Source organism: Aethalodelphis obliquidens, unplaced genomic scaffold, assembly GCF_003676395.1.
Source record: "Aethalodelphis obliquidens isolate GAN/ISIS:26980383/991018 unplaced genomic scaffold, ASM367639v1 scaffold59, whole genome shotgun sequence".
Taxonomy (NCBI): domain Eukaryota; kingdom Metazoa; phylum Chordata; class Mammalia; order Artiodactyla; family Delphinidae; genus Aethalodelphis; species Aethalodelphis obliquidens.
In genome coordinates this window covers 5,452,846-5,478,240 of record NW_020838003.1, presented here as the reverse complement: position 1 = coordinate 5,478,240, position 25,395 = coordinate 5,452,846, and the positions used below count along the sequence as shown (strand labels likewise).

The window sequence follows — 25,395 nt, the reverse complement described above, 5'->3', positions numbered from 1 at the left end:
GACTGCCAACAGCCAGTACTTATGTCTTTGTTGTGGGAGGAAGGGGTTGCCTAAAGGCGGCCCAAGGGCTTGGGGATTTTTGTCACCCCAGTGGCAAACTTTATTTCAAAAGGGATAAGTGAGATGATATCAATACTTTTGTGCTTTCCCTTCACTGGAACAACTGAGGTATGACCAATACTGTCTCCAGAGGTCCTCTGCCATATGCCCATGTTTCCCATTTATGAGACTCTACTGGATTTCACCCCATGTTTTACCTCTCCTTGCCCATCTTACTTCTCTACCTCCCTATGAGGTTTTACCTTATATGTCCTGATCCCTCATGAATTCTCACCTTAAGGTCTGCGTCTAGAAAACTCAACACACACTCCAAACTTCTGGCCAGCCCTTTCCCCAGCTAAGTCTTTCACACACAGCACCTGCCTTTCACAAGCTTCCGTGTATTCCACAGCAGTTCCATTCAAGCAGATGCTGCTACCAACCACCTGGTCCATTTACATCTCAGCACCCTCTAGTGGGCTATTTTGACCGCAATGACGTGGCACTCGAAGACATGAGCCATTTTCTCTGGCACCTGGCAAAAGAAAGTTGTGAAGATACCAAAAATATCCTGAAGTTGCTAAGTGAGTCCATCAGCTTCACCCTCTTCCCAGAATGAATGAGGTCACATCCCTTTTACATGGACCAACATCTGAACCTAACACCACCAGATCCACATATCTTAGACTCCACAAACCATGAATATGACCATCCCTGTGATTACCTGGAGCACCACTTCCTAGAGAAGGTGAAAGGCCTTAAGGATATAGGTGACCACCTGACCAGAAGGTGCAGACAAGCCTCAGAATAGGTGAGAGGTACCTTTCTGAGAAATTCAACCTCAGGCATGAATGGGGCCACCTGAGCTCAGCTGCCTTCACTACCAGTTTTCCTGTGTTGACTGTCTCACCCAGGCTTAGTGCTTTTGTGTCTCAGGCTAATTGGGTATGTTTCAGCTAGATTCAAATCAACCCTTAAATATCCCCAATATCATCATATCCGTCAAATTATACTCTAAGTTGGAGAAATAGCCGTGGAAATGACTAGTCTTAGCCATTAGAAAAGCTGTGTTAAGGCATTAAAGCAGGAGACTTGACCTTGTTCCTTTTTCCCCTTCTGGACTTTACAGAAGCCTCTTTGGTAGAAGTGAATTAAGGGAAGATTTGAAACCAAGAGTCTTTGTTTCACCCACAGTGGTTTTTCAGTTAAGTTATGCATTTGGTTTTACATAGAATACATTTGGCTTAAAGGGATCAAGGATAGTTCTCTACATACAGCAAGTCTGGAGATGGGCAGTTATTGAAGTTCTGCTGCTTAGTGGTATCTTCAAGGACTCTGGCTCTTTCCATCTTCTCTTCTATCATCTTTAGATTGTTGACTTCCCAACATGCTTTTAATTGAGGCACAATAAGGTGCCAAGTGCCAGCTGTCACAATGATGGTACAGGCACAGAGAACCAAATCCTTTTCTATTTGATTTTTAATCGACTGAGAACTAGCTTTTGCAGAAGGCTTCCAGTGGCTATATGTTTTGTCTCATTAACTCTTTCTTAGCTCTTCTTGAAGCTAAGTGTAGTGATATTTAGTTTTCACCACCTCTTTTTTGGAGGCAGACAATAAGAGGAGTTAGGTATGACTGCTAGGTTAGCCAGCCGATAACACCACAGAGGTTTTGAACCTAATTTGAAAGCCCCAGGCTTAAAGTAGTAGGATCCAACTCTTCTCCTAGGGCACACATATCCCTACTCTCATTGTTTAGTAACCATTTCTTCAAGGCAAAGGAAGCGCAAGTGCCACAACCACTTATAGACCAATGTCAGTGGACTCTGGGATGCTGGCGACTAGGTCCAGCACAAGGCACAACATACTCCCTCCCTCTTCCACCCCTGGGAGATCAGCTTTGAAACGTTTGCCCAGAAAGCCCCGAATCAGAAAAGGAACTCTAAACAGTGATATTGCCCATACTTTGTTTCAACTGACTCCTGACCCAACAAGGACAGTCACAAGCACAGCTGCCATTTCCACATAAAATATTGCCTAAGGATCACGCGTGAAAGTACGAAGCCCACATCATGGACTCCAGGCCCACCAGAAGGCCCCCAGCAGAAAATAAGAGGGAATTACTTCCTGCTACATCCTCCACTCTTCACCAGGACCGCCTGAGTAACCTCATGCTCAACTCTGTTTACATCTCCACAGGCAAAGACAAACAATTCAGGGTTTTGCTACTATACCTCATACAGGCCAAGCAGCCATGCCCCACACTGCTGCTTTACCTGGATGTTGATGAGCTACTGAAGACAACATCAGCCTTAGGGCCAAGACCTGCTCAAACACCAGGGTGACAGGCCTTCCATGGGCTCATACGCTTTTGGTCATATTTCAACAGGAGGTTCCTCAGTGGTAGAATCCCACTTGAACCTGACAGTAGGTGGATGTCTGACCACTACACTCAAGGTCAGACTGAGCTCTAAGCCAGCTAGCTAACTTAGAGGGGTTAGACATGATCTCCCCACTTCATTATGGAGGTAGAAGAAATCTGAGCAGGTGAACTATCAGCTCATTACAGATTATAGTTCAAGTTGGCTCCAAATCTGGGAGGTTTCCTTTAGATACATGGTGGTACAACCTACTGCTGGTTATCTGATATTCATTTTCTTCTTCCTTTTAGTAAGAGTCCCCCAGGTTTAGGTAAGCACACAATCCCCCAGCTAAGATTACACGATGAGCTTTTTTATTCAACTAGTTGTGACCATGCAACTAGATACTGGGCAATGGGATGTTGACAGAAATTAAGTGCAAGTGTCATCATGCCTTTAGAAAAGAAGCTGCAGACCTGCCACCTTCTTTGGGTTCCCTTTTGGCTGTCTGGAAAACAGATGGTGGTCATGACGAGTCATCTTTGACAACCCAGAGAAACAGCTTGGAGGATGCTTCATCAAAAAGATAGACAGATCCCAAATCTATGATTGGCCCTGAAGAACAAAACCACCCTACGGAGTAACTACTAACAAACTTTCATGACAATGTTTTCCCTCATAAATTTTACATCTGTTAAGGTGGCCGAATATGAAAGTGACCGAATACGAATATCCTAAGATGAATGGATACACAATGCTATCTACCCACTTTTTCGATGCAAGTCACCCAAAGAAGCAATCTTCTCCAGTACAATACTCCAGTAAGGGCAATGGACCAACTCCACCTTTTGAAAAGTTGCTCTACTCTAGAACCTCCTACAGCAATCAGAACAGATCCTTCCACAGAGATTAGTGTTGTCACCTTTAGTTCTTACAAGTACTTCCTGACACAGAGATTTCAATAAAACCATACTTCTTCCGGCCAGTTCTTTGTTTAGATAGTAGTGATACCATAAGTTGCATTCTGGAGTAGATACAGAAAGGAAAAAACGTGGAAGATATTGCTTACTGTAGAATCTAAAAGTCAAATACATTGAAGCAGAGAGTAGAACAGTGGTTACCAGGGACAGGAAGGTAGGGAAAAATCAGGATTTGTTAATCAAAGGGTACAAAGTTGTAGCTCTGTCAGGTAAGTCTAGAGAAAATGTACAGCCTGATGACTAATACTGCATTGAATACTGGAAATTTGTTGAGGGCATTAAGTGCTCTCATCACAAAATAGAAGGATAGTTATGTGAGACGATATGTTAATTAGCTTGACTGTAAATATCTTTTCACTGTATTTATGTATCAATTTGCTGTACACCTTAATTTTTTTAATGAAAAGAGATGAATTTTAGGGCCCATATGGATCACCCAGGCAGCTGGGCTTCCTGCTACCATCTCCCAAACCATGTTAGTAAAGATGATAAAAATGAGGGAGGCCTTGAGGAAATATTCCCAACCGTTATTGACCAGGCCCTGTTATCCTAGTGAACACCAGGGATTTAATTGCAGCTCCACTGAACAGACGGGAAATTTCAACATTGAACGTCACAGAAAGACAAGTCTGGAGTAAGGAGAGAAACCCCTCAAAATCCACGAAGACTTGAATGCTGAGGAACACAAAGCTAAGGAGAAACAATGGTCAGGCCACAGGGGAAGAATCTAAGCACCTGTCCCCAAGACCTATTGTTCATCTAAACCCAAGTGGTAGAAAGTGCCAAGTCTCAGCACCTCAGATTGTAGCCAAGCAGGAGCTAGGCCGCATATGCAAACCCCAGGAAGACCTCACAGGTCAAAGTGAAGAAACAGCGAAAGGAACACCATGACCTTCTCCCCAAAAGTTACCAGACCTACTGGTTCTCAGTCTTGCCTCTTTCAGTCTTCATATCCAGCCATCCCCAGGCCTTTAGAGTCCTTGCCACGGTGCGAGTGCCTACCACATACCCCCATGGGCAGCACCAACATTGCAGACTGTTCACATGACTCCTTCCATGAGCACCTGCCCCTTTCCAGGTGGAGACTGCTTCCAAAACCCTTCTGTGGTAGGTAGAATAATGGCCCCTAAAAGGTTTACATCCTAACTCCCAGAACTTATATATTATGATTACATAACAGAAATGCATATTATATATGGAACCAAGGTTACTAATCAGTTGATCACAAAATAGGAAGACTATCCCAGTAGGACCAGTATAGTCATAAGGGTCTTTAAACATGGGCAAGGAAGACAGAAGAGTCAGTTCTAGGGTGAAGTGACATAAGAACGGCTTTGCTAGCCATCACTGGTTGTAGAAGGAAGGGGGCCATGAGCCAAAATATACAGGCAGCCTGTAGTAGCTGGAGAAGTGGAATGAATATCCCATCCAGATGCCCTAGGAGAGTATGCAGTACTGCCTACAACTCCACTTTGAGACTCAATTCAGATCTGAATAGATAATGTCTCCTATTTTAAGTCTTAATAGTAGTTTGTTACAGCAGCAATAGGAAATTAGTATCTTTTCTATTAGGACTCGGTGATCCATACAAAGAACGTGGAGTGCAGGGGAAAGCCTTCTGAGCTCAAGTTTTCTGCTAAGGAATGACTAGCTCCACTCTCTACATCCCAGCAGTACCAAGCTGGTAGCGTGCTCGACAACGGGAAAATTATAACCATTACCACCATCAGGACTACCTCTTGAAGATGATCAGACTCACAAGCAAGGGCACCATTCAATGAGCTTCCAGCTGCAGCGCTGCAGGATCTGCTGTAGCAATCCAGCCTAGATTCTTCTTCCCAGGGAGCAATTGGCCAAAGACTGAGCACAGGGCAGTACTGGGGCCTCACCATTTCCACCCAATCCAAGTTTCCTCCCCTGGTCATCTCTGTACAACATCTCCCTCTTAGAATGGCCGAGACTCTACCGCAGAGCTGTGCTGCAGTCTCCGGCTCTTTCTGTCCTTCCCCTTCTTTCTCGGGTGTTACAATGACGTGTAAAGATTTTTTCAGCCTGCCCCTTCCATCTGCCTCCTTTTTCCCCCTGGCTTTATGCCCACTAAGTCTCTTGGGTTTTCAACTCCAAAGGACCCAAACTTGACAGCAGTAGAAGTTCCTCCTCCTAAGAGGACTGCCTGCCTGTGAGGGCATGCCCTCTAGACCTGCATTCAGTGCTCTACTGCATACGGAGACATGCAAAATAGAATCCAACACTTCTGTCCTCATGCCTCAAACAAGTCAAGAAATTGGCCATAGTCCAGAGTTAAAGGTCACACGCTTGTTGTGGATGAGTTTTAGGAAGTACAAGATGCTGTTAAAAACGGTACTATCCCCCAAGAAACTGGGATCTCATTCTACTCCTTCCTGGGACTGGCAGCTTTAAAATATCTCAACCCCACGGGCTTGAAGACAGAAATGCTCTCTAGCAGATAACTGCCTGTGGTTTACTGAAGCAGCTTCACAGGACAATTAAAGCTTCCTGCTCCTGCCCCCCGCCACCTCAAGAGGTACTAGCTCTGGTCGCAAGCTTCTCTAAGCTTGTCCCAGGAGGTCCCTCTTGACCCTCAGCCTTTCTCACTTCTTCCACGATGGTGGAGTCTTCCCCCAACAATACCTCAGATATCTTGCCACTGTATTCCCTCTTGCCTACACTTGGCCACAGCAGAGGTATTCTTGCAAGTATTTCATTTTTGCCCTCAATTTAACCCTCCCAATCTGACATTCCCCCTTAGGGCAGAAACCCAAGTCTCTAAGAGCTTGGAGAGGGTCTTTCCTCTGAACAACCCCTGATGTCGACTCTGCTGTTATGAATTTACTTCTGACAGTTAAGAACTAAACATATAGTACGGGCAGTGGAGCTGTGAACATCACCTTGAAGCCACACACTAGCACGGGAAGCTGTTCAACATCCCAAGACCTTCTGAAAAGACCAGACCCAGCCGGTAAGTCTATTCTCCCAGGAGATTCGAGTCAGATCCTATCCTGGGAAGCCAGGCCCACTGTGTGCCCACACCAGTTTAACTGGGAAGAAATACTGCTCTAGAATTTCTGTGATAGAGAACCACGGAATTTGACAGGCTCCATTGCCCAAGAACACTAGACTCACCTCCATACGCAGGAGGATCAGGCTGAGCTCAGGTCCGTCCGACCACCCCTTTAGAGTAACGGCCAGGGAGAACGGTCTTCCCCACCATGAAGGGGAACCTGACCCTGCTGCTCTGCTGGTGCCACACGTTGTCAAGAGCACCTGGGAGACTGGAAATCCTTAGCCTGCCCTCAACTCTTCTGCATGCTGGTGTGGAGCCAGGGATACAGGACCAGCAGCAGCACGTGGTGGGTCTCTGTAGGCTGTCTGGTCATGGCACCGCAGCACTTCAGTTGCCAGGTCAGACTACCTTGGTGACACTGGATCAGAAGAACCAAGCTTGGGAGAAATGGTCCCCCTGAACCAGGCTGAATGAGCCTTTTGCCATAAGGTGGAGGAAGCCGGCTTGGTTAGCATTTTCCCCCACACGATCTGGAAAGGGCACTGCTCTGAAAACTAAAGAGGACGGTTCAGCTACATATGCCCCATGAATTGTTCCCCATCTCATTAACCCAATTCTTCTTCTTCCCTTGGATAAGACAGGTGATAGGAAAAGACTAGAGAAGGACTTCCCCATATTTCAAAGAGGAAAGGAATTCTACTTCACAGGGACAGCAAAGCTACACTGTGAGCCAGATTGTTTTTTTCCAGTCTCCCAACTCACTTGCCCAAACCCACTTCCCATTCCAAGGGACCCCTTTAAGGTACTCCAGTTACATGTCCCAGTGGATACTGGGAAAGCAACACTGACATTACCCACCCACAGAAGACACAGTGTGAACTTCAAGCAGCCAGCTGTGTCTTGTCCTAGTCTCCAAAACAAACAAAGCCCTTAAGCCTTTTTCTAGGACTTGCCAACTCCCTAACAAAGGTTTTCCCCACTCTTTAAAGAGATTGACAACTACAGATAAGAACCCTGTATATTTGTTATGTGGGCCAAGACTGATTTCCTTTCCTTTTTTGAATAGACTAATAATAAACTGGGTAACTTTACTAGTTTTTTCCTTGAATTTGTTCTTATTTAAGGAACCCACAGTTGATTCTTACAAAATATAGCAAGACAAAAAAAACTTGTTGAAAACAATTTTTCAACAATCATGCTACCGTGCTTCAGTGTTAGCAACTTTTTCCTATGATATATCCCCAACTCTATTTCCTTTCCCTTAATCTAAACCTTGACGGTGCCAATTAGGAGTTTTATCCCTCTAGTAAAATGCGGTCATCTATGACATCTAAAGATATGACAAGACCAGTCAGTCAGCACCACAAGAAATACATGACCAAGTAGGTACAAAGTAGGCTTCTCCCTGCCACTCCACTGCATACTCAATTCTATGTGGTCTCTGGCACCATCTAAAGCAATGATCATGGCCTCAATACCCCCCAGCTCCCATGTATCCAGTGTTTCACTGTTGTCCTTCCCAGAGAATGTAGGAGTCCCATCCTTTCTTTCCCCCTAAAAACAAAGAAACAAGAATTGATTCAGGCAGCCCTCAAATCCTTGCTTTTCGGGAGCCAGCTAGAGTGAGACAGTCCCCTTGAGGACAACTGTAATTCCATGTCTCTTCTCTAGACACAGACTTGAACAAAAGGCAACCCTTTTGATAAGAAGGACCTAAGGATCTCTGGCCAGCTTAGGCTCAGGTGTCAATTCTGATAGTGACCATAACTGTGTCCCAACTTCAATGTTTAAATTGTCATTTGAAGACAGGTTGAGAAAGCCCAACATAGAAAAGAGATCCAGTCACAGCAATTCTTGTACAGGCAAGCATGGAGAAGGTCCCAGAGCCTGTGTCTGGGTACACCTGTTGGAACTCATACCCATTATTTTATCAAAGACCTCTGGGCAAGGTCCAATGACTAAGATGTGACTTAAATCAAAATGGTACATTACAAGGTCAAGACAGTGCTTTTTGGTTTCCATACCTTCTTTCCCTGATTATCAATCCCACCAAAAGACTCCCAAGATCGACTCAATTTGAGTAGTTGAGAATGTATCTAATCCCACCTTTAACCTTCTCATTTCATACACAAAATGAACCTCAGAAGTAGCAACCTACCCAGCTAATAACTGGGTCACGGTGGTGGTCAGTGGTAGAACAAGTTGCACCAGTGTTGGTCAGGACACGAAGCTCTGCCTCGGGAACAGCCACTGCTCCTGGGTAGATTGCATGGTCCATTGCCACAGTCCTGGAAGACTCGGGATCTAAGCAAGGACCCAGTTCTTGGGACTGCTGTTCAAAGAAACAGAAGAAAAGAGCTTAGAAAATGGCAAGAACAAGGGATCAGTCACTAAAATTTGATAGCAGTCAGCATAGGACCAATAACAGATCTGACTTAAAGCTAAGTGACCATTGCTGGCCTGTTACACCATAAAAAATAGAACTGACACTAGATCCCGAGTTACAGCTAAGAAGCTTTACCTGTGAAGATGGGATGCTCTGGACACAAGCCAAGCAGGTCACCTTTCCAGCCAATGCCCCTCCATCTACCCACTAGCAATAATTATTCGTGTTTAAGAATGACCTTCAGATTTCCCCAGCATGCAGACTGTAGTCTGAAATATGTGTTTCTAGCAAGTTCTCTTCATCTTCAGAGAGATTTTCTCCAATCAGAAGAACACCTTTGAGCAAAGCTTCCTACCTAGCAAGCCACAGGATAGCAGGTTATGTTGATAGGTGTACGACACAGCTCTCATTCCTCAGGAGGGCTGGGGCCTTCAGCTGTCTAGCTTCCAATCCCCTCCAGTGTGTGAGTTATACAAGCGAAACTGTAATCATTAAATCCATTTCACCTGGAACCTGCCTTCACTAATCAAGGTGGTTTGACTGTTGCTACAAAAGACTTGCATGTCCTCCAAGTGGCACAATGCCTAAATAAGATGTTGTTTGCCCGAATTTTTTTCTCCAGGAACTTAGAGGCAGCTGTGTCTAGTTCAAGCTGATCCAGCTAAGACTGGATGGGAACCACCGACCCTCCAACATGCACAAGTGTGCACTTGGTGACCTTTGGACATCAGAGGGCTGAAAACTCCACCTTCAGGTCATTCTAAGCACCTCCAGTTTTAATGTGCAGAGGCCTGTAGCTTAGTTACTCCCGCTCAGAACTACAATTACCATACTTTTCCCCAATCACCTTTCCCCATGCAACTCACACTCCAAGCCTCAGACTGCTCTGCTTCTTTATTCTTCATCCTATAAATACCCCGAGCCCCTTGCCTTCAGGGAGGTATGTGAGATGCGTTCTCCCATCTCCTCACTTGGCTGCCTTGTGAATAAACCCTCTCTTTGCTGCCAATCTAGGAGTAACTGCATTTTGGCTTGATACCTGAGCATCTGGCAAGATGCACCTGATTCCGTAACACCAATATTTTCCAATGGAAAATGATGAGAAAGCGTGGTGCTAGAAATACTCTGCTGTGGGACTCTGTTCCACAGTTCTGTGAGCAGCTCGTTATAAACATCTCCTGTGCAGCTCTGGATTTTAGCCATTCTTTCTCACCTCTCTTCCCTTTACTCTCAAAGAACCTCATCTTAGAAAACTATTGTTGCAGAATACAAGTCCTGTCTCAGGCCAACTTCTGAGAAGAATTTTGTTGTCCTATGCAAAATATCCTCTATATACTAGTCCCAGCAGCTCTATTTCTAACCAAACAACTGAGGCTTGGGGAGGGTGAGTGATTTGCCAACAGGCTACACAGCCAGAAGATGGAAGATCTGGAACTCCAGCTCAGGCCAGGGCGCTAAGTCTGTCCTCATCACTACATTATGTTGCCTCCTTGCAGAGCTCAGACTATTCCTATGGAAAAGCAGCATCTCAAGAATTCCTATGAGGAATGGGTTTAGAGAATAATAGCCTGGTCTGCAGGGAAGTGCACTCATGGCTTGAAACCAAGTTAACATAAAACCATATTAAGCAAGAACCAGAGGGTGGGGTATGGTGGGAGAAATGTGACTAGGACTCAGCCACCCCTTGGCATAGTCACTTAAGGGAATTTGGAGACGTGGCATCAAGTGCCGTGACTTCTAGGATTTAGCCACCTCTGAATCTTTCCATAGGGAAATCCTGGCAACTTCAGATCTCTAGTTTTAGAGGTCCATCTCATATTTTCTTCCTCAGCCACAGAAAACTCCAAAAGCTATAGCTCCAACAGTGGACATCATTTATTCATAACCTGCCTTCCTCCAACGGTGTTTTGAAATAACCTGATTGACAGAATGCTCTAGTAAGTGAACAGATAAGGGGGCTGTCCATTCGCTCTGTTCTCCAAACCATACCAACAACCTTTAAAAGCTCCTAAACATCAAAATGGGTATCAGTTACACATAAGAACAGCAAAAACAAAAGTTAGACTCTTGAAGGACTAAGTTATTACATGTTACATAATTTGATCAGTGAAACAGGAGTTCTTGATGTTGCCCATCTGCAAAACAATCAAAAACCTTTTGAAATAGAAGATCCTGAATTTAGCTTTTTATCAAGAGACCCATGCAGGCAAATTCAGACCTGGAATCCATTCACCTTGAAGGTAACCATAGCTTTACAGGATATACTTGTAATTGGCTAGTGATAAAGGATTTAAGGTATATTTTTAGTACAGCATCTAGTGATTATTTTGGCTAGGTTAAATAACCCCTGAGACTGCTGTGATGGCTTTAAAATCCTCCATTCTGATCAACATGCCTATAGGAGATTAGTCTCCCTACTAGGAGAGTTATTAAAATGTAGTCTAGTAGTTTAGTTATATTATCCCTTGTGAGCAGCACTGCTGTCAATCCAACATAGATTTAGTAAGTTAAGAAGGAAACTGATTTGTCATTTAAAACTGAGCACTTGAAGTACGGACGTTTAGTACTCATTCTACATACCATTTCATGCAGTAAGTTATACTACACTTTCACTCTTGATAACACCTGTGATTCTGATTGTAATTTTCAGTCACCATTTAAAAATATATATTTTATAAATATAAAATTTGTATTTCTTCCTCTTTTATTTTGATTGTCAAAATGTAATTTTGTGTCTATTAAGTCTAGTAAGACTTGGCTTCTATTCTTCTGATAATTCACTCTTACTCTATATTAAGAAGTGTTGACCCATGACAGATTAGAAGCAAACCAGTCCTACACCAGATAGTCTGAGATGCTCTCATCTGGGCCACAACAGCCTTGCAACTAAAGATAAAATTACTGCCTAGAAAATTAACCATTTTACGTCTGTCATCCCATTAGGTCCAGGTTTTAAAACTTCCACTTCAAAATAGGGAAGTTGGGGAGAAAGGGTTTTTTCAAGATGAGTCAGAAGCCAGTGTACTTGGCCTCAACCAGCCCCCAATTTCAAGCTCTACCCATTCTCAGATATTTTGAGCAAATGAGAACAAAACAGCTAGCCTTGGGTGGGAGGTATGGAGGAACGGTGTTGATAAGTATTAATACCAGCTCTAAAAGCATCACCCTGGGGTAAGAGACCCACACTCGGGGAGGCCCAAACAATAAACACTGCAGCAAATACGTCTCAAAGTAAGACCACAGGGAGATGACCTAATGGGGTCTAACATCAGCCCCATGTTTTTGGAAACTTGGCCTCCATTCAAGGATCTAACACAGGGTCTTGCTAGTTAAGCAAGACAGGGCACAACCACAAATTACAGCCTTAAACACATCCAACAGGGGGCACTTAATAATAATAGAAAAAGGAAAGTTTGACTAAGTTGTGAAACCTTGACTGCTTCTGCTAATTTGCCTGAAAAACGAACTGAAAATATGGATACTCCCACTTTAAAGAGGGAGTGAGAAGCAAGAAGAACTACAATCCTGCAGCCTGTGGAACAAAAACCACATTCACAGAAAGATAGACAAGAAGAAAAGGCAGAGGGCTATGTACCAGATGAAGGAACAAGATAAAACCCCAGAAAAACAACTAAATGAAGTGGAGATAGGCAACCTTCCAGAAAACGAATTCAGAATAATGATAGTGTAGATGATCCGGGACCTCGGAAAAACATTGGAGGCAAAGATCGAGAAGATGCAAGAAATGTTTAACAAAGACCTCTCAGAATTAAAGAACAAACAAACAGAGATGAACAATACAATAACTGAAATGAAAACTACACTAGAAGGAATCAATAGCAGAATAACTGAGGCAGAAGAATGGATAAGTGACCTGGAAGACAGAATGGTGGAATTCACTACTGTGGAAAAGAATAAAGAAAAAAGAATGAAGACAGCCTAAGAGACCTCTGGGACAACGTTAAATGCAACAACATTCACATTATAGGGGTCCCAGAAGGAGAAGAGAGAGAGAAAGGACCAGAGAAAATATTTGAAGAGATTATAGTCAAAAACTTCCCTAACATGGGAAAGGAACTAGCCACCCAAGTCCAGGAAGCGCAGCGAGTCCCATACAGGATAAATGCAAGGAGAAACACGCCAAGACATATAGTTATCAAATTGACAAAAACTAAACACAAAGAAAAATTATTGAAAGCAGCAAGGGAAAAATGAAAAATAACATACAAGGGAACCCCCATAAGGTTAACAGCTGATTTCTCAGCAGAAACTCTACAAGCCAGAAGGGAGTGGCATGATATACTTAAAATGATGAAAGGGGAGAAACCACAACCAAGATTACTCTACCAAGCAAGGATCTCATTCAGATTCGATGGAGAAATCAAAAGCTTTACAGACAAGCAAAGGCTAAGAGAATTCAGCACCACCAAACCAGCTCTACAACAAATGCTAAAGGAACTGCTCTAAGTGGGAAACACAAGAGAAGAAAAGGATCTACAAAAACAAACCCAAAACAATTAAGAAAATGGTCATAGGAACATACATATCGATAATTACCTTAAACGTGAATGGATTAAATGCTCCAACCAAAAGACACAGGCTTGCTGAATGGATACAAAAAGAAGACGCATATATATGCTGTCTACAAGAGACCCACTTGAGACCTAGGGACACATACAGACTGAAAGTGAGGGGATGGAAAAAGATATTCTATGCAAATAGAAATCAAAAGAAAGCTGGAGTAGCTATACTCATATCAGATAAAATAGACTTCAAAATAAAGAATGTTACAAGAGACAAGGAAGGACACTACATAATGATCAAGGGATCAATCCAAGAAGAAGATATAACAATTATAAATATATATACACCCAACATAGGAGCACCTCAATCCATAAGGCAACTGCTAACAGCTATAAAAGAGGAAATCGACAGTAACACAATAATAGTGGGGGACTTTAACACCTCACTTACCCCAATGGACAGATCATCCAAAATGAAAATAAATAAGGAAGCAGAAGTTTTAAATGACACAATAGACCAGATAGATTTAATTGATATTTATAGGACATTCCATCCAAAAACAGCAGATTATACTTTCTTCTCAAGTGCCCATGGAACATCAATCCAGGATAGATCACATCTTGGGTCACAAATCAAGCCTCAGTAAATTTAAGAAAACTGAAATCATATCAAGCATCTTTTCTGACCACAACGCTATCAGATTAGAAATCAATTACAGGGAAAAAATGTAAAAAGCACAAACACATGGAGGCTCAGCAATACATTACTAAATAACCAAGAGATCACTGAAGAAATCAAAGAGGAAATCAAAAAAAAACCTAGAGACAAATGACAATGAAAACATGATGATCCAAAACCTATGGGATGCAGCAAAAGCAGTTCTAAGAGGGAAGTTTACAGCTACACAAGCCTACCTCAAGAAACAAGAAAACTCTCAAGTAAACAATCTAACCTTACACCTAAAGGAACTAAAGAAAGAAGAATAAACAAAACCCAAAGTTAGCAGAAGGAAAGAAATCATAAAGATCAGAGCAGAAATAAATGAAATAGAAACAAAGAAAACAATAGCAAAGATCAATAACACTAAAAGCTGGTTCTTTAAGATAAACAAAATTGATAAACCATTAGCCAGACTCATCAAGAAAAAGAGGGAGAGGACTCAAATCAATAAAACTAGAAATGAAAAAAAAGTTACAACAGACAATGCAGAAATACAAAGCATCCTAAGACACTACTACAAGCAACTCTAAGCCAATAAAATGGACAACCTGGAAGAAATGGACAAATTCTTAGAAAGGTATAACCTTCCAAGGCTGAACCAGGAAGAAATAGAAAATATGAACAGACCAATCACAACTAATGAAATTGAAACTATGAATAAAAATCTTCCAACAAACAAAAGTCCAGGACCAGATGGCGTCACAGGTGAATTCAATCAAATATTTAGAGAAGAGCTAACACCCATCCTTCTCAATCACTTCCAAAAAATTGCAGAGGAAGGAATACTCCCAAACTCATTCTTTGAGGCCACCATCACCCTGATACCAAAACAAGTCAAAGACACTACAAAAAAGAAAATTACAGACCAATATCACTGATGAATATAGACGCAAAACTCCTTAACAAAATACTAGCAAACAGAATCCAGCAACACATTAAAAGCATCATACACCATAATCAAGTGGGATTTAGCCCAGGGATCCAGGGATTCTTCAATATATGCAAATCAATCAATGTGATACACCATATTAACAAACTGAAGAATAAAAACCATACGATCATCTCAATAGATGCAGAAAAGGCTTTTGACAAAACTCAACACTGATTTATGATAAAAACTCTACAGAAAGTGGGCATAGAGGGAACCTACCTCAACATAATAAAGGCCATTTATGACAAACCCACAGCAAACATCATTCTCAATGGTGAAAAACTGAAAGCATTTCCTCTAAGATCAGGAACAAGACAAGGATGTCCACTCTCATACTATTATTCAACATAGTTTTGGAAGTCCTAGCCCCGGCAATCAGAGAAGAAAAAGAAATGAAAGGAATACAAACTGGAACAGAAGAAGTAAAACTGTTACTGTTTGCAGATGACATGATACTATACATAGAGAATCCTAAAAATGCCACCAGAAAACTACTAGAGCTAATCAACGAATTTGGTAAAGTTTCAGGATACAAAATTAATGCACAGAAATTTCTTGCATTCCTATACACTAATGATGAAAAATCTGAAAGAGAAATTATGGAAACACTCCCATTTACCATTGCAACAAAAAGAATAAAATACCTAGGAATGAACCTACCTAGGGAAATAAAAGATCTGTATGCATAGAACTATAAGACACTGATGAAAGAAATTAAAGATGATACCAACAGATGGAGAGAAATACCATGTTCTTGGATTGGAAGAATCAATATTGTGAAAACGACTATACTACCCAAAGCAATCTACAGATTCACTGCAATCCCTATCAAATTACCAATGGCATTTTTTACGGAACTAGAACAAATCATCTCAAAATTTCTATGGAGACAAAGAAGACCCCGAATAGCCAAAGCAGTCTTGAGGGAAAAAAACGGAGCTGGAGGAATCAGACTCCCTGACTTCAGACTATACTACAAAGCTACAGTAATCAAGACAATATGGGTAGAGTCTGTCATACAGAGTGAAGTCAGAAAGAAAAAGACAAATACCGTATGCTAACACATATATATGGAATTTAAGAAAAAAAAAGTCATGAAGAACCTAGGGGTAAAGCAGGAATAAAGACGCAGACCTCCTAGAGAACGGACTTGAGGTTATGGGGAGGGGGAAGGGTGAGCTGTGACAGGACGAGAGAGAGTCATGGGCATATACACACTAACAAACGTAGTAAGGTAGATAGCTAGTGGGAAGCAGCCACATGGCACAGGGATATTGGCTCGGTGCTTTGTGACAGCCTGGAGGGGTGGGATAGGGAGGGTGGGAGGGAGGGAGACGCAACAGGGAAGACATATGGGAACATATGTTTATGTATGACTGATTCACTTTGTTATAAAGCAGAAACTAACATACCATTGTAAAGCAATTATACCCCAATAAAGATGTTAAAAAAAAAAAAAGACAATATGGTACTGGCACAAAAACAGAAACATAGATCAATGGAACAAGATAGAAAGCCCAAAGATAAACCCACACACCTATAGTCAACTAATCTACAACAAAGGAGGCAAAGATATACAATGGAGAAAAGACATTCTCTCCAATAAATGGTGCTGGGAAAACTGGATAGCTACATGTAGAAGAATGAAATTAGAACACTCCCTAACACCATACACAAAAATAAACTCAAAATGGATTCAAGACCTAAATGTAAGACAGGACACTATAAAACTCTTAGAGGAAAACATAGGAAGAACACTGTTTGACATAAATCACAGCAAGATCTTTTTTGATCCACCTCCTAGAGTAATGGAAATAAAAAAAAACAAATGGGACCTAATGAAACTTCAAAGCTTTTGCACAGCAAAGGAAACCATAAATAAGATGAAAAGACAACCCTCAGAATGGGAGAAAATATTTGCAAACAAATCAACGGACAAAGGATTAATCTCCAAAATATATAAACAGCTTATGCAGCTCAATATTAAATTAACAAACAACCCAACCCAAAAATGGGCAGAAGACCTGAATAGATATTTCTCCAAAGAAGACATACAGGTGGACAAGAAGCACATGAAAAGCTGCTCAACATCACCAATTCTTAGAGAAATGCAAATCAAAACTACAATGAGGTGTCACCTCACACCAGTTAGAATGGGCATCATCAGAAAGTCTACAAACAACAAATCCTGGAGAGGGTGTGGAGAAAAGGGAACCCTCTTGCACTGTTGGTGGGAATGTAAATTGATATAGGAACTATGGAGAACAGTATGGAGGTTCCTTAAGAAACTAAAAATAGAATTACCATATGATCCAGCAATCCCACTACCAGGCATATACCCAGAGAAAACCATAATTTAAAAAGACACATGCACCCCAATGTTCATTGCAGCACTATTTACAATAGCCAGGTCATGGAAGCAACCTAAATGCCCATCGACAGATGAATGGATAAAGAAGATGTGGCACATATATACAATGGAATATTACTCAGCCATAAAAAGAATGAAATTGAGTCATTTGTTGAGACATGGATGGATCTAGAGACTGTCATACAGAGTGAAGTCAGAAAGAGAAAAACAAATATCGTATATTAACTCATGTATGTGGAACCTAGAAAAATGGTACAGATGAACCAGTTTGCAGGGCAGAAGTTGAGACACAGATGTAGAGAACAAACGTATGGACACCAAGGGGGGAAAACCACGGTGGGGTGGGGATGGTGGTGTGCTGAATTGGGCGATTGGGATTGACATGTATACACTGATATATATAAAATTGATGACTTAAAATAAATAAATAAATAAAAATAAAATAAAATTGATGACTAATAAGAACCTGCAGTATAAAAAACAAAAAAAATTTTAAATAAAAAATCAAGTAAGAGGGAGTACTCTATTAAATTCAGGGAAATAGTTTTGATCGGAGTCAACCAAAAGATCCTTGTCCTCTGGAAGATTGTATGAAATTGAGAACAGGTAAGCCATGACGTCTGCTGAGCTGGTTAGACACAGTTACCCAAGACCTCTTAGGATAAGTGGTTCATAGCTTTGGAACTTTGTCATGTTCAGAGCCCTGATGTCTCTAGAAGCACTTTGGAGAGTTTCTCACATGAGTACCATCATCCCAAGGGCTCTCTCCTAGTGTCCCTACTGCCAGGGACACAGTCCTGGGACTTCACCTCTAGCAGAGAGATACCAAAGAGACTGATTCAGAGAGAAGGAAGTCAGTGGGTGGGGCCCATCTTAGAACATGGCAGCTACTTAGGGTGGTAAGCTTACTATGAAAGAACCGGTGAGAGTAAGTGAAACCAAAATACGAATGTCAACTCACGCTACATTGATTTGTAGTTCATAATGCATGTCTTACCATCTTACCTGTAATCTCTGAAGGCAAGGGAACGATGTTACAAGAACAAAGCAAAAGTTACCTGGGTTTTGGGTTTGTTAAGGAGATGTCTAAGCTTAAGATTGCCCAACAACCCTGCTTTTCTGGCTTCTCTTCCTCCCCTCTGTGATATCTGGCAGTTGGGAGAATCCAAAGTCAGTGATGAGTTTAGAGGCACAAATCTACCTTAGGCTTTATAAATTCAGCCCAACTCTGTTTTTCCAGTATTAGGACAAAGTAGATACTTTGTTTCACACAGGGTTGAGGTTTATCAGAAAGACCCAAAATAGAGCTACAAAACTGGTACTTGGGAAAAGACACGCTAAGAAGGAGTAAAAGCAGCAGCTAGAATATTGAAATAATGGGGTCAATAGGCTGGAGATCAATATGGAGGCAGCCATCTTAGTAGGAATGAAGTGGGAAGAGTGGTGCAAGCTGGAGAGGAAGAAAGGTCATTAAGTGAAACAACTGGGTTACTTATTTGGGAAAACAAAGTGTATAGTGTTAATCACCTATTCATGAGGAAGTAGAGTAGAAGCAATCGACAGTAAGGGGAGTCAGGGGATGAAGGAGGTGTTTCCATAACCATCCCATCATCTCTTCATTCAATAAAACTAAGTATCTGGCTTTGGAAAGAGACCTGGGGTTCAAATCCCAGCCTCTTTTGAGAGAGACTTTGGTTAGTTAACCTCAGAGTATCACCTATAAAAGTTTGTAACTGCCTGAAACTGAGTAGCTGAGATTCATTTATCTGGCCAGTACTTCAATGCTTTCTTGGATAAGTCAGAAGTAGAAACTGACTGTTGTAATACCTCAGAGTAAGAGTTCTACATCAGTTCTAGTTTATCAGGTGACAGGTACTGCTTGCTTCACTGAATCAGACAGGTATTCTCTTAAATGATCTAGATTTTACAGTTAAGGAGAATTAAATACATGCACGTGATAATCATGTATTACAAACAACAGCCCTTAACTGGTTTATTGAAACAGCCCAGAGATCTTAGGTGGAGTTAAGCCACAAAAAAATACAGGGAAAATACAGCAAGATATGTTCCAAGCTAGACAGATTTATTCTACCTTTTACATCTATTTGGTCATTTAGTCTGACGCAAATGTGTACATGACTAAGCTCATGATATTTAACCAGTCATCTGGCCACACCAAAAGCTTCTGTTCACATAATGGCAAAAGCCCCACGTTACCCACAGTTGACATTTGAGTCAGCGTACAGAGGAGGCTGGTAATCCGATAGGACTTTGTGATACAGGAAGTGACTAGTGTTCCCCTAAGACATCTAGCTTCCTGCTGAGTAAGACAAGAAAGACAGTTACCTGATTATGTGTCGTTTGGGGTTGAGGTTCAGTCTGATATTTATGATACCTCACCCTTAACTACAATATTCAGTAGTTAAAAGGTTTGATCTATAGGCACATTACAGTAAACCATTGTAAGGGCACTTTAATTGCATACTTAAAGACACTTAACCTAAAATGAACAATTTCCTAGGTAGATAGATTGAGAAAGTGACAAATTTAGGCCTCCGAGTTTTTCCTTATGAAGTGCAACTACCCCTTAAGACTTACTAAGGAATCAGTGTATAAAGCATTCAGAACAATGGTAAAGGCTTAGCTACTGTTGCTAATGTTGTTTGTCCATATTCACACATTTTATAGAGTTAGCCATGACTCTGATCTACTGTTTGCAATAACCACCATGGTCCCACGTATTTGTGCAATGAACATGTGTATAGACTAAAAATGTTTACGACGCAAGGAAAATGGGGAACCAGAACCATCAATACCCACTAGAGTTTCAAGCAAAATGGTAAAAACAGGCTGAGGATAGGGGATAGAAAGTGAACACAAGATGTAAAGAGAGGTGGGGGAAAAAGTGATATGATTATGAAAGCGTAACTAGTATGCACATGAGCATGGGACCAGGAGAACGGTACAGAGGATCCAAACAGGAAGGGCCCTATACCACGGATCCAGGGTGTTGCAGATCTCTGCTTTGATTTGACCACTAAAAGCAAGGTAACTTCCAGTTATGTCAAACCTGGTAGAAATGTGAGCAGAAACTGCATTCAATGGGGAATTCACCATAAAGTACACTCAAGATAAACCTGGCTTCATCAACCTGAAGAGACTCCCATGTGCTATTCAGAATATTAACATTGTGTAGATTGTTTGGGGTGCACACAGCATTGTTTCAGTAGTCCTACTTTGCAGTTCATCTGGGAGTGTATGTTCTGTTAATCTGATAAATCTTCCCCACCCCTATGAGAGGTATAGGAACCTTCAACATTCTAAAATACACCGTATTCAAGGGAACACTCTTGCACTGCTGGTGGGAATGTAAATTGATACAGCCACTATGGAGAGCAAGGAAACAGCTCTTGCATCACAATTGCCTCCTAGTCACAAGTTGGCCATTATACAAGCTAACTGGTTAAGAGCTCATTTGGAAAGTGCCTTAAGCATTGAACAAATACTGTATAGTCTAAGAACTGAGCCAGACAAAGCCACAGGCAGTACTTACGAAGATTCTTCATTACCTTTACTATTAGTCACACGAGAAACAATCTAGCATCATATAGAGGAAGCAGAGTGAGAAGAAAGCACCTGAGCATCCAGGTCAAAAGGAGTTATCAACGTTCAACAAAGTCAATGGGATCTCAGTTTCCTCAGATATATAATGGGGTAAAACACCTCTTAAACTTAAGATGTAATTAGGGATAATACTCAAGATTTAACAACCACACCAGTGATGGTATAGTAGTAATAGTGCCACCGAGTGAAGAACCATAATTATTCACAAGTGTATTTATAACCCCCAGTCATTCAATGAGTTTTATAGTATAGCTACAGGTCTGAGTGATGCTCCCATCTAGCTATGATTTAACAAAGGAAGCCAATGATCATTAGACTTCTGAGGACTTATTGCAGCTGGATGGTGGCTGGGAGTTCAGCACAGAAGATATGACAAGGTACGTCTTCATGCAAGCAGTTAAGGCAAGGTCTGGACTTTAAAATCTGTACCTCACCTTTGATAAAGGAGGCAGGAATGTACAGTGGAGAAAGGACAGCCTCTTCAATAAGTGGTGCTGGGAAAACTGGACAGGTACATGTAAAAGTATGAGATTAGATCACTCCCTAACACCATACACAAAAACAAGCTCAAAATGGATTAAAGACCTAAATGTAAGGCCAGAAAGTATCAAACTCTTAGAGGAAAACATAGGCAGAACACTCTATGACATAAATCACAGCAAGATCCTTTTTGACCCACCTCCTAGAGAAATGGAAATAAAAACAAAAATAAACAAATGGGACCTAATGAAACTTCAAAGCTTTTGCACAGCAAAGGAAACCACAAACAAGACCAAAAGACAACCCTCAGAATGGGAGAAAATATTTGCAAATGAAGCAACCGACAAAGGATTAATCTCCAAAATTTACAAGCAACTCATGCAGCTCAATAACAAAAAAACAAACAACCCAATCCAAAAATGGGCAGAAGACCTAAATAGACATTTCTCCAAAGAAGATATACAGACTGCCAACAAACACATGAAAGAATGCTCAACATCATTAATCATTAGAGAAATGCAAATCAAAACTACAATGAGATATCATCTCACACCAGTCAGAATGGCCATCATCAAAAAATCTAGAAACAATAAATGCTGGAGAGGGTGTGGAGAAAAGGGAACACTCTTGCACTGCTGGTGGGAATGTGAATTGGTACAGCCATTACGGAGAACAGTATGGAGGTTCCTTAAAAAACTACAAATAGAACTACCATATGACCCAGCAATCCCACTACTGGGCATATACCCTGAGAAAACCATAATTCAAAAAGAGTCATGTACCAAAATGTTCATTTCAGCTCTATTTACAATAGCCCGGAGATGGAAACAACCTAAGTGCCCATCATCAGATGAATGGATAAAGAAGATGTGGCACATATATACAATGGAATATTACTCAGCCATAAAAAGAAACGAAATTGAGCTATTTGTAATGAGGTGGATAGACCTAGAGTCTGTCATACACAGTGAAGTAAGTCAGAAAGAGAAAAACAAATACCGTATGCTAATACATATATATGGAATTTAAGAAAAAAAATGTCATGAAGAACCTAGGGGTAAGACAGTAATAAAGACACAGACCTACTAGAGAATGGACTTGAGGACATGGGGAGGGGGAAGGGTAGGCTGTGACAAAGTGAGAGAGTGGCATGGACATATATACACTACCAAACATAAAATAGATAGCTAGTGGGAAGCAGCCACATAGCACAGGGAGATCAGCTCGTTGCTTTGTGACCACCTGGAGGGGTGGGATAGGGAGGGTGGGAGGGAAGGAGACGCAAGAGGGAAGAGATATGGGAACATATGTATATGTATAACTGATTCACTTAGTTATAAAGCAGAAACTAACACACCATTGTAAAGCAATTATTCTCCAATAAAGATGTAAAAAAAAAAAATCTGTACCTCACCACCTGAGAATGTCACCAGTCTCTCATGCCCTTCACTCTCACCATAACTCCTTGACACAGGTCCAAGGTCCAGACACCCTTCTCTCCTCCACCTTCCTGCTCCAAGGCCAAGAGCTTCCCCTTGGCAAAGATAGATGCCTCCAATAAATACAAACACCTGGAGGAAAGCCAGGCCCGCTGTGCTAAATTCCAATCCAGGTTGGATCAGTTTACCTTGAAAGAAGTTTTGGGTAAGGAGTTGTTGCCAGCAGAAGGATCTCCCCTGCTCTCTAAAGCAAACTTAGTTCAGTTCGATATCCATTTACACTGGTCCTTGTACAGACACATCATCCCAGGTCACCTAAGAAGGTGTATAGTCTTGTTGGCTTATGAGAAGTCTCCTTAACACAGCCCATCACTGAAAAACACACTCCAAGCCTAATTTGAGTGTAGCTCAATAGTAAGAGGCATAGTTCCTCCACCATGAGGAGAGTCTAGCATGTGTTTTGAAGGGGTGTGGCGGAGGGTGGAGTGTGAGGTCCTGGCGAGGTACATCAAGTGCCTAAGTACCTGATCTATAAATTACCACTAACTCAAATTGGAAAATAGTCAAAGATATCAAAGGTAAGAGCTACTTGTATCTTTCCAGGGTCCTGTCCGTAGGATAGTCAGGAGTTAAAAGCTGTAGAATGTGTGCTTTGGGTACACATGGTATAGAAGATTCCAGGACAAAGTCTGACAGCAATAATCAAATAAAGTGACTGCTCGGGGTGTGGAAGACATATTGCTGATGTCGGATGGTGTTAAACACAAAGGTAGTCATTCTAACAAAGTTTAAAGTAAACCGTTGAAGTGGTTCCAATGTTCTGGTTCCTGGGAACTTTCACTCAGCTGACAGCAATACTCAAACTACATTCTCCCTAAGTCATTTTAGATGAGTGTATCTCTAAAACAGATGGCAAATGAGGTTGAACAGTAGGGCCCAAGGTTGTCTTTTATCTAGTCCAGCATGACTAGCCACTAGCCAATGAGCACTTGAGATAGTGCTAGCTCTGATGTGCTATAAAGTTAAAAGGCATACCAAACTTCAAACACTTAGGACGAAAATATATAAGCTCATTATTTTACAGGTTTAAATCTATTTTATCTACTGGGGTAACATTAAACTTCACTTGTTTTTTTAATGGGGCTACAACCCTTAAAATTATATATGTGGCCTGTACTTGTTTCACATATCTCTTGGATAGCAGCATGCTAGAGTTCCCTATTCTCTATAAAGACCACATTCAGAGAACTTTGATCTAGAAGTTTCCCACATACAGTACTTCAGGTAGAAGTTGAGGGTTCTTTGGGGTGAGAACACTTGACTTCAGAAAACGAGGAGCCATCACAATATTGTTCAGTTTATACTACATCCTATCTCCCACCTGGAAGCTCCCAAACCCCAGACCAAAGACAAAAGAACAATGTAGGTGTATCTAGACAATTTCTGCTGGTCCTGTAGTTGACCATGTCTCATCTAAACATTCCTCCAAATTCACCAGGCTGCTTCAGAAACCTCACTAGCAGTAGTACAGACCAAATGTCATCCTAGGCTTTCCTAAGCTTTCTCTTCATTTTGAGGCTTACTCTTACCTCCATGAGGCCATCACAATTAGGGACCACGTCTTTGGTCACCTACAAGGGCTTTCCTGCTACTGAAGAGAGGCTTCATTCCCCTCCACTCCATACTTCCTAGTAGGTTCAAGCTCTATCATCTCACTGAGAAAAATCATGCCCAAATTAGACACTACAATTTAGACCCAAGGCACTGCAATGCAAAGTTGAGGCCAAAGCTGAAATCTACTCCAGCTTTTTTTTTTCAAAGTTGTTTCAAAGAAGATAGCCAGACTTGAAAGTCAGTTCTAATTCCCAGCCCGCATGTCCCCATCCTCTTCTTGGGGGAGATGTGCGTCACCATTGATTAAGCACCTGGAGCCAGAGCTGGGTCTTTGTTCCTTCGAGCTATGCTGTGGGCTCCCAGAGGGCAAGGCCTCCCTTCCAAAGTATGCTCAGCCCAGGGGTGTTGACTACCTTCATCCTCAGACCAATCTCCTAAAACACAGGCTTCAGGAGAGTTGTTTGCTGCCAGCCAGTCCTTCACTCCAGTCAGTGGGTCTCATGACTATGACTCTAGTGTGAGGTGGGAAAAGGGGACCCGCTTGACCTGGGTAGCTTCTGGCCACCTCATCTCACACCACAGGCTCCTCAAGGATTCCCTGCAGGAAAAGATGCCAGCCATTCCTGTAAAACAGAAATCAGATCCCTGAAAGGGCTGTTGGTAAGCAAACTGCTTTATGGATCAAAGGATTCAGAATTGTATCTAAGGCTCAAGCTCCCTCATGAGAGCATTTTCTCCAACTGCACCCCCATCCCATTTAAGACTTCAGACTTTCGATGTACCAAGAAACAGACATCATGGAAGCCAGAAGACCCAGGGGTCACCAGTTCTTCTTAAGCTTAATTTACCACATGAAGAAACAAGATTAGGCCTTAGAAACAAGATTAGTTTCCCTAGGAGCAG

The 25,395-nt window shown here is 41.7% G+C and overlaps 1 long non-coding RNA gene across 1 annotated transcript in view; it reads right to left on the bottom strand.

Moving 5' to 3' along the window:
* Positions 1-8,718, bottom strand: part of LOC113609877 (uncharacterized) — a 78,441-nt gene extending 69,723 nt beyond the window's left edge. Inside the window, exon 1 of the long non-coding RNA XR_003428855.1 lies at positions 8,562-8,718. This is a non-coding gene — a long non-coding RNA (uncharacterized LOC113609877). The remainder of the gene's footprint in view (positions 1-8,561) is intronic.
* Between the last annotated feature and the right edge of the window lie 16,677 nt (positions 8,719-25,395).